We start from the raw sequence: 9,223 nt of genomic DNA, 5'->3' as shown, positions 1-9,223 counted from the left end.
GTAAAGTGACTGATCCAAGGAGACACAGTTAGTTAGCAGGAGCAGCTTGGTTCCAAGTGTGTCACATCTAAGCAACTTTATTTCTATTATTCAATTCAAGTTATTCTTATATAATTATTCATTCATTCATTCAGTCAGTCAGTCAACCAACATCTGCAGGGCACAATGTCCTAGGCACTGTCAGAGCAGATGTGAGAAAGATTTCTAGGAACTTAGATGCTATAAAAAACATAAATAAATAAATAAATAACAGACTGGTGGCTATTCACCTAATATTGATACAATTAGGTGGTAAAATTATAGGTGGATTTTAGTTTCTTCTGTGTCATAGTTTCCAAATCCTCTGCAATGAACCTATACAACTTTGTTTTTTAGGGGGGGGGGGGGTGTTAATGGAAAGGAAAGAATATTTTCTGAAGTAGATGATGAGGAAAACACCACACACACACACACACACACACACACACACACACACACACTGATTTGATGCCACAACTTCCCAAGTCCAAGAACTGAATTCTGTCCCTGTCAGGATGAGACAGGGTAGATTTTTCATTAAAACCTGATGATGTGGCAGCAGATGGCTTCAGTTTCTCCCATCTTTCCTCACCCGCCTCCCCCGTCACTTGTTTGATAATAAAAATGCCTGTTTGAGAGGAGCCACTCCCAGCAATAGGTTAGTCCCTGTGATCTCTGAGCAGCCTAACCCTCAAGGAGGGCAGGATAGTGAGGCCCAGGAACCCTCTTGGGCTGTAAGAACAGAATGACACACATTCTCTCGGAGCAGCATTCTATCACTCCCCCTGGCCTTCTCCCACCCTTCCGTTTGCCTTTCACCCCCAAGGCCTTCTGCCAGTTTCAAACTCTCTTCCCACTGCCTGGCAATGGAGTGAGCCAGGGATCCGCCCTCTTGCACATGGTTTCTCACCATAATTCTAAGGGAGTGGATACCATAGTCTTCCTAATGGACCTAATAAGTCTCTCCTTCCAAGAACATTTGGAGATGTAGGGTTTGGAAATAAAACATTAAATGCTTTGGCTCTTAAAACACACACACACACACACTCTCTCTCTCTCTCTCTCTCTCTCTCTCTCTCTCTCTCTCTCTCTCACACACACACACACACACACACACACACACACACACACACATAGCACATAAAGCTAAGTTGTGTAAACATTTTTTTTAAATAAATGCCAGTCCCGGATCTCTAGAGGCTCATAATTAACCCTTGAAATGGTTAAGTATGAGCTCATTTTAAAAAGCAAAGTTATCAAGTCTGAGGAGGAAACTGGACCTGTTCTGGCTGCGGCTCTGGTCCATTGTGCCTCTGGACGGGAGTAAAGCAGTAAGGCTGTTTCTTTCCACAGCTGTGAGCTAGACCATTTTAAGGCTGCGGACAGAAGCGTGAAGGGCCCAGGGTCTAAAACTGCCTGGGGCTAGAGAATGCAGCTCTGTCTGGTGTCTTCTCAGTCCATTCAAACAAGTAGGGGTCATCTGCCTTCCTGCTGTGCTCCCATTCCCCTCCTTGGGAAAGTGGATTAGACACATTCGCTTCCCGTATGAGTCAAGAACTGGGCAAAGTTTCATCTGACCCCAATAAAGCCATATATTCTTGGGAAGGAATGTCCCTTCTTGCCCAGTGCCACAGTGCTGCTCAGACACGGCAATATTTGCCCCTCCTTCTGAAGCAATAAGAATCAGCTTCTGGCATGGTGCCATCTGGGGCAGATTTTCAAGTGCAAACTGACGTAAATGCTTACAGTGAATATAGGAACCAAGGGCTTTTAATGACTAGATATAAGGAAAACTCTCCTAAGGTAAGTCTGGCCCCCAACAACCCCTAGGAAAGAAACCTAAGCAGAGCTTGAACTTGTCTTTGCTCAAACTCAATTAGCCAAAAAGACTCTCAAACCTGCTCCCCAGAGCTGTGATATGTGCAGGGAATGCCAATGTTCATATTAGCAACCCCTGCTTGAAAGGTAGATTGATTAAAAATGATAAATAGCATTTTTTCCAAGTGTTCCTTGCCACTCCTGTTTGAAATTTGAGAACTTACCAGAAATTTCATCTTCCTCCCTGTCACATCCTTCTGCTATGCACCTCTCTCTATTCCTTCCACAGGCTGTTTCTTCCTGCTTTTATTGTTTGCTCTCTTAAAATCCTTTCAGCAAGATGTGATTTTAATGTAATTTTACAAAATGAGAAGTCTCTAAAATCCTTTTAGTCTTCCCTTTTCTTGTAGCTTAGCGAGCTCGTCCCGAAACTGCTTTTGAAAGATAAACCTGATGAAACTCCACGTTTCCAAGATTACGGGCCCTTGGCCTGAAATTTCCAGCTGAGTGGACAGTCTCCATAACAAAGGGCTATGATGTATGGAGTTGTAGAAGAGACATGGCTGCATTGAAGAAGGAGTCTGAATCTCAGCAGGTGAAATTAGCCAGCCCTGCCATCTTGGACAGTTACCAAATTAATATTAATTGCTGTAATCAACTTGTTCAGGCAGTTAGGATGTGTATGGATGGCTGGAATCGCTAAAAGAACAGATCTCCCAACTTATGTCTACATGGCTATGGCTTCATAGCCAAAGAAGAATAACAAGCAAGCAAAATAAGAAGTGAAAAGACCCTATCTCTCTTTAACGAAAATCAACTGCAATACCAGAAGGAGATCTTAAAGGTATATTGCCTTTTACACTTTGCCCCTCATGCTACTGACCACATCATTCCTACTGCTTACTGGACCATTTCAGGCACTGAGTATTTGTAAGCAATGGAACAGTGACTGCCCCTCCCTTTGCATAGAGTGGGTTCAGTAAGTAGATGTTGCCTACATTAAAATCTAGTACATTTAAACAAAGGAGTGTCCAATTTTCAAGTAAAAGGATCTGTGTCCTCCTCTAAAATTTTCCCCTCAAACTTCAGCTGCTGACCAGAGCATGCTCTAGCTAAGCCCCCACAGCTATAAGAAAAACAATGAGCACATATTTTTAAATTTGTCCATGAAATTGTTGTGGAAGGGGCCCAGGCAGCCCATCCTGGGTGAGGGTGTGTCTGAAAATGTATTCCCCACTAGAATTGAGTGGTCAGTAGAACACACAGGGACACTATAGAAGTAACCTTTGAGACCAAGTTAGCACTTTCAGGCTCACATATTATGTCTTGGTAACAACAAATAAAAAGTAGAGTGACTCAATAATTCAGCCTCATTGGAAATTCTTTCTGGTTAAATTTTAAGGTGATTAGTTGAATTTCTTAAGTCTAACAAGCCTAAATGACCTCTTTCAAATCTGGTTCGAGTGTGCGCGCGCGCACACACACACACACACAGCCCCAATAAGGTACCATTTGCTATTCCAAACACCCGGATGTCAGGTCCACCCCACTCCTTATGGGTAGTTCAGAGAGGTGTCTCAAGGCACTTAAACCTGGCAGAGTCTGCAGTCTCGGGTTTTACAGCCTGTCTTTCCTAGCTGGGCTGGGTAAAACCTGACAAGCACACAAAGCTCCTTTTCCATACCCCACACTGATCATCCCCTCTTTGGTTAACACACTAGACTTTTAGCCAAATTACAGTGCTATCCAGTGTAATTTATTCAGTTACATATTTCTAGTTATAATTTCACCTTAGCCCTACTTGCCTGAGACTACACCCAATCGTGTAAATTAGACTGGGGCAGGGGAGCGGGGGGTGTCCATCAATCTCTGCCACCCTTTGTGACTATTTGTGGGGAGGGTCACATCCACAGAGGCTCAAACCAAACACTCTATTCTTCCTAATTTTTACTCTTAATAAAAGACTTTATTGTGATGTTCTGGGAATATTTAAATATACTGTTTGGACTAGGAATGTCTTAATATTCCATTTGTACTAAGAACTTTCATTTGAAGATCCAAGGCATCATGCCCCCCAAAATGCCCTTCCTTCTGGATTGTATGCTGAGAAGCACTTGCCTATATTGAGGGGAAAGCAACTGTTAACCAAGCAGACCTCTGAAACTGCACACAGGATCCATGACCCCAAAAGGATGTCCTTTTACTGTTTGCTTTCAGGTTGTAAAAAATAATCACTATTTTTAAAAATGTTTTTTATTGATTTTTAGAGAGAGAAGGAGAGCAGGAGGGGGGTTGGACATCAATGTGAAAGCAAAACATCAATCAGCTGCCTCCTGCATGACCCTTATGGAGGGATCTATGCCACAACCTCAGCATGTGCCCTGATTAGAAATCAAACCAGCAACCTTTAGGTGCATGGGACAACACCCAACCAAATGAGCCACACTGACCAGGGCAAATGAATCATTCTTTTGAACAAAATTTCAATAATGAATTAAAATGTAAATAATAAAATTAAAGTCATCCTAAACTTCACTTCTAAGATAATGATTGCAAATATTTTTTTCATTTGTAGGTATACATGTATAAAATATGATCCAAGATTATATATATCAAGCATGTCAAACTCATGGTCCACCACGAATATTTTTTGCGGCCCAGCCAGTATAACGGTATGTAAGAAACGTTTTAATAAAAATTTCATAACTTAACTTTTACAATATCCTGTTATACATTTATTGATAATGAACTAATGACTGATTACTATAATCGTGTTGCATCCATTTCCCTTATATGCCTTATTTGTGGCACACCATTTCTCTCTACTAATACTAGCAGCGAATATTTTAGCAGCTGATGGCCACATCATTAGTCTTGTACTGTCTTGTTTGGTGTGCACAACAGCAAATATTTCACTTTTAAAAACAAGAAAAATAGATTTATTTGTATTATGCTTATTAATTTGCGCAGTTATTCAGTGTCTGGTAAGTTAATGTTCAAGAAAAAATATTAATTTTTATTAAAATGTTCTATTATTTTATGTTAACAATTACTCATTTATTTCAGCCCTTTGTACTCAGCATGTCTGTCTAAATAAGCCTATGTTTCTATGAAAATTGAAGCTTTTGGTGTTTTTTTGAAGCCCACCTAAACTTACACCTTGTTTCTGGCTCATGTTAGCCTTTGAGTTTGACATGCTTGATGTACATGCTGCATTATCATCTGCTATTATCACATAGCAGGTCACAGTGTCCCCTCTAACTCAGCCCCTCAGCTTCCCATGTTAATAAACCTAGATCTACATGGTTCTTTGTAATGGCTGCAAGTATTCTGTTACAAGCATCTACCATAAAGTATTTTTTAAATTCTCTATTAATGGACAATAGACATTTATGTTGCTTTGATTTTTGTCACCATAAACAATACTATCTTGGAAATCCTTGTACATAACATATCTACACATGAAATGACAAATTTGCTCTCTTAGTGAATATTTTATGCCCCATTCACTGGATTGGCATGTAGTATAGATTACATCACTCAGTTGTGTGCAATCTTAGAAAAATTTCATAAGTACTCTGGATCCTAGTCTATGCCATCTATGAGATCTTTTTTTTTTTTTTTTTTTTTTTACTAGTGGCTTATAAACAACAAAAATTTATTTCTTGCAGTCTGGAGGCTGGGAAGTTCAAAATCAATGCTCTGGCAGATTTGGTATCTAATAAGGACTTCCTGGTTCCTAAATGGAACTAGAACCCAAGCCAGATGCCTGCTGCCACAAAAACTAAACTCATGAAACAGATGCTGGTGAAAAAGGGAATGTGGTTTCCTCAACTGCCAGTCACCTGAGGAGATGGGGGACTCTTGTTGCAAATCCCATCCCAGAATTTCAGGGCAGACAGAGGTTTGTATAAGGAGGGAGAGAAAAAGCAGAACAAAGAAATCAAGGGAAGGGGGTTGAAAAATTCTCTGCATGCAAACTAGCACAGTCCATTCTGATACGGATCTCAAAACTGGTCAAGTGGTGATCTGGTGTGCGTCATCCTGGTCTTCACCATCCTGGTTCTACATCATCTGGTTTTACATTTGAAGGTCAGCAAATTTTCCAGCGCTGGGATGATTGAAGGTTAGAATCTGCATCTGCTGAAGTTAGTTCCAAGATTAACAATAGGAATTGATTCTCTCATGGTTCTGGAAGATGGGAGAAGAGAATCTGCATCACTGGGCTAAATTCAGAAGCTGCCCCTTGCAGTTCGTGGTGGCTGCAGGCATTCCTTGGCTTGTGGCTGTTGTCACTACAACCTCTGCCTCTGTCATCACATTGCCTTCTCCTCTTTCCTCTAGTCCTCATGATCTTGAGGGTTCCTTTTAGTATTAAAATGTATGATAGTCACTTTCCCACTTCTAATAACTCATGCAAAGCATTTATAACTGAAGGTAACCAACTCTAACGCTTCCTTCTTTCTTTTAACCTCATCAGCATTGATCAATGATCAACAGATTACACTACTGTCCTTCTGATCTTCCATCTGAGAACATGAATCCAAATGGGACTGCTGAACCCTAACTGTATAGGGCTGGGTAGGTGCCAGGAATGTGAGATTTTTAAGATTCTTTAGTTCTGACTAAATTCCATGGACTGCTTCATTAGTGTTCTCAGATTGACCACACCCATTTCCCAAAATTCCAGGCCCATGGCATCATTTTACTCTCATCGTATGCCTCAATCCCATGACTCAGGATGTGTCCATGTCTAGCCAACTGCACAAGATGGAGCCCACACTGAACTCAGAGAGGCCACAAGACGTGTGCCAGTGATCTATCCCTGATGAGCTTATAGCTCCTTGCCTCCTGGTCCCTTGCAGTAGCCTCATCAAACTGGGTGCAGTGAAATAGACAAGTCTGGGCTGGTGGGGCTCTTGCCAAGGAACTTCCAGCCTTAGTTCAGAAGCAATAAAATGCAAAGTCTGTGCTAGATGGTGGCAAGATGACAGCTGCACAGATTCCTTAGCCCCGTGCTGGCCAGCTGATGGGCGGGGCAGGGAGGGGTTGACTCACTGGGCACTGGCAATCAGACTGTCTTCAGCCTGCTGAAGGAGTGCCCAAGGATTCAGGTCCAGGATAGTACTGATTCCAAGAGAGAGGCCTGCTACAAATAATAACAGCAACAGTTAAAAATTTGCATTTGCATAGTATCTTAGGGACATGCATTTCTTGTATTTTAACCTCTTTTTAAGAAAACATAATGGAAGAGTAAAATTGAAACTCAGAAAGGCCTAATTGCTTGACCAAGGCCACAGAACCATTAAGGAAAAGCATTTAGCTTTCTTAGGTGTGTGGGTTTTGTTTTTGTTTTGTTTTTTGTTTTTTAACTCTTTCTTTCCTGAAACTTTTCTCTTTCCTCTACATTGCTTACCTTTTTGTGGCTCGTGGAAGCTATGAAGTGTCTGCTGTAGATCCAGGGTGGTCCAAAACGGTAGAGGATTCCCAGTTTGTGAGATAGTTTTGAACTACTCCATTTGGTTTTCTATATACTCAAGGAGCAGCTTGTAATTACAAGATATCCTACACCCCTGTTCTCTGAGTAGGCAAACATCTGGATTCTTTGCATGCCTGTCAATCTGATGAGAAACAACCCTCCCTAGGGAAATTTGGTTGAATATCCTACTCTCGCTATCAAATTCAATTTCATGAACCAGCTCAAGCTTCCATCCCAGGCACCCTTTGGACATACTAGAAACCTTCCCCCAGAGAGAACTCTTAGTTAAAGACAAAGAATTAAAGATTATAAGAGCTTTATGACAGAAGGCGCACATCTGATGAATGGTCAATGGATAGGATTATCTTTTGAGAAGATAAATTGGTTTCAGAGTATGTAGAGGGGCTGCCATCTATGGGATTTGAAACAGTGATAATTAGAACTTGGGCAAAGCACTTAATGTCCTGTTTAGGACAGGGGATATCTACTTGCCAGGTTAAGGAGCTGCCATGCTGTGGGAAAGCCACACTGAGGGAATGGAGAGGCTCAGGCGATGAAGAGCACAGCACCACTTAAGAGAGAGCTAGATGGAACATTCTCCTGACTCAAATACTTAAGCTACAGTAAAGTAAGGCTACCTAAGGGTAGGAGTCCTTCTTTATTCACAGGTGCATCCTAAGCAGCTATAATAGTTTCTATGACTTGGTAGGCACCCAGTAAACATTTGTGAGTGAATGAAACAGAACTTTCTAAAGAATTTCAATAAAGAATGTGGGGTATTCTCCGGAAGTAGGTAGAGTGGTTAACAGGGATTAACCCACCAAATAATAATAATACCTGAAAGAAAGCAGATCATTCACCACAACAGTAATGAGTAAACTGAAAAAGCAAGCACAGGCCCACTTTACAAATATTGCAACACTCAAGGCAGACAGCTAGTGGGGAGGGACCTGAGGAAGCCATGGGCAAAGGCAGTAACACATCTGCTACACTCTCAGTGATATACCCTCTTCTCCTAGCCATCTTAACAGAGGACAAATGGAAAAACATGACTGCAAGAAAGGAATGTGTCATAAAAGTGAGCAAGCCATATGGGCTTTTAACTGTCACAGAACTAAAAGCATCACAGGGGATATCAGATCACAGAAATTGCAGGGTTGGAGATAAGGCTCAGCTCAAGTATTTCAAAATCAGATTCCTGATCTTCTCTCTCCCATGTGCACTTCTGTATTTTTCCTTAGCAGATCCTTCCCTGGCACCCCCCTTCCTAAGACTGGAGGAGGTGCTCCTTTGTGCCCCCAAATCTCTCTGTGCTTACCTGCCAACAGACCTCCTCGCAAAATTCTGGGCTCCTTCACAGCAAAGTGCTATGTCAGTCCTTGATGTATTTCTGCTTCTAACACAATACCTAACCTACAGTAGATACTCAATAAACACTTGCCCAAAACTTAAATGATTTAACAGCTTCATTATCCATCCAGTCCATTTAGACTCCTCCCTCTGCCACGCTCCATGTGCAAAGCCACCAAGTTTGATTTAATCCATTTTAAATTTATTTCAGGCCTACCCCCTCTTCTTCATGCCTACTGCCATGGCCTTTGTTTAGGGATTCTTTTGTCTAGTAAACTATTATAGTGGCCTCCTAACATTGGTCTCCTTGCCTCTAAGCACTCTCTATCCCAAGATGTACCCTTTACTAGAGGTTTTGAACTAGCAGGTATACACATAACCTGTTTGGCCCTGAAAAGGTTCTAAAAGTAATATAAGTTAGTTTTCTACATTTTAAGATTAAGAAATTTCAAATAAAATTTTGGTTCTCCAAATATTATTATTTTTTTTAAATCAGAGAAACTGGCAACAAAGAGACTTCATTCCCACGGGGCAACACTAAACCAGAAGAGCTGAGGG

This window comes from Pipistrellus kuhlii, unplaced genomic scaffold (genome assembly GCF_014108245.1).
Source record: "Pipistrellus kuhlii isolate mPipKuh1 unplaced genomic scaffold, mPipKuh1.p scaffold_m20_p_3, whole genome shotgun sequence".
NCBI lineage: Eukaryota > Metazoa > Chordata > Mammalia > Chiroptera > Vespertilionidae > Pipistrellus > Pipistrellus kuhlii.
Note: the sequence above shows the minus strand (reverse complement) of the source record.